This window comes from Carcharodon carcharias, chromosome 3 (assembly GCF_017639515.1).
Source record: "Carcharodon carcharias isolate sCarCar2 chromosome 3, sCarCar2.pri, whole genome shotgun sequence".
NCBI lineage: Eukaryota > Metazoa > Chordata > Chondrichthyes > Lamniformes > Lamnidae > Carcharodon > Carcharodon carcharias.
The window spans coordinates 66881798-66883147 of record NC_054469.1 but is presented as its reverse complement, the minus strand read 5'-3'; positions in this window follow the sequence as shown (position 1 = coordinate 66883147).

The window sequence follows — 1350 nt, the reverse complement described above, 5'->3', positions numbered from 1 at the left end:
TGCAAGCAGACAGTACATTATACAAACATTTTATGTATGCAAACTAATGCTCATTTTGAAGTGAATACAAAACATGGTCAGGAGCATTTAGCAAAGAAAAAAAAAGTACAGCACAGGAATAGGCCCTTCAGCCCTCCAAGCCTACGCCGATCATATTGCCCGTCAACTAAAACACTTTGCACTTCCGGAGTCCGTATCCCTCTATTCCCATCCTATTCATGTACTTGACAAGCTGCCTCTTAAACACCACTATTGTACCTGCTTCCACCACCTCCTCTGGCAGCGAATTCCAGACACTCACTACCCTCTGTGTAAAAACCTTGCCCTGCACATCTCCTCTATAGTTTTCTCCTCTCACCTTAAATCTTTGTCTCCTAGTAATTGACTGCTCCACCCTGGGAAAAAGCTTCTGACTAACTACTCTGTTCATGCCACTCATAATTTTGTAAACTTCTATCAAGTCGCCCCTCAATCTCCGTCGCTCTAGTGAGAACAATGAGTTTCTCCAACCTCTCCTCATAGCTAATAACCTCCAGACCAGGCAGCATCCTGGTAAACCTTTTCTGCACCCTCTCCAACACGTCCATATCCTTCTGGTAATGTGGCGACCAGAATTGCACACAATATTCCAAGTGTGGCCTAACCAAGGTTCTATACAGCTGCAGCATGACTTCCCAGCTTTTATACTCAAAACCCCTGCCAATGAAGGCAAGCATGCCATATGCCTTCCTGACTACATTATCCACCTGCGTTGCCACTTTCAGTGACCTGTGGACCTGTACACCCAGATCCTTCTGCTCGTCGATGCACTTAAGGGTTCTGCCGTTTACTGTATAATTCCTGCCTGTATTAGACCTTCCAAAATGCATTACCTCGCATTTGTCCGGATTAAACTCCATCTGCCATTTCTCCACCCAAGTCTCCAACTGATCTATATCCTGTTGTATCCTTTGACAATCCTCTTCACTATCTGCAACTCTTCCAAACTTAGTGTCATCTGCAAACTTACTAATTAGCCCAGTTACATTTTCCTCCAAATCATTATGTATAGCACAAACAGCAAAGGTCCCAGCACTGATCCTTGCAGAACTCGACTTTCAGAAGCTCTCCATTCAGAAAAGCACCCTTCCACTGCTACCCTCTGTCTTCTATGACCAAGCCAATTCTGTATCCATTCTGTCAGCTCACCTCTGATCCTGTGCGACTTTATCTTCTGTACCAGTCTGCCATGAGGGACCTTGTCAAAGGCCTTACTGAAATCCATGTATATAATATCCACTGCCCTTCCATCGCCAATTATCTTTGTCACTTCCTCAAAAAACTCAATCAAGTAAGAGACACTACCTCCCC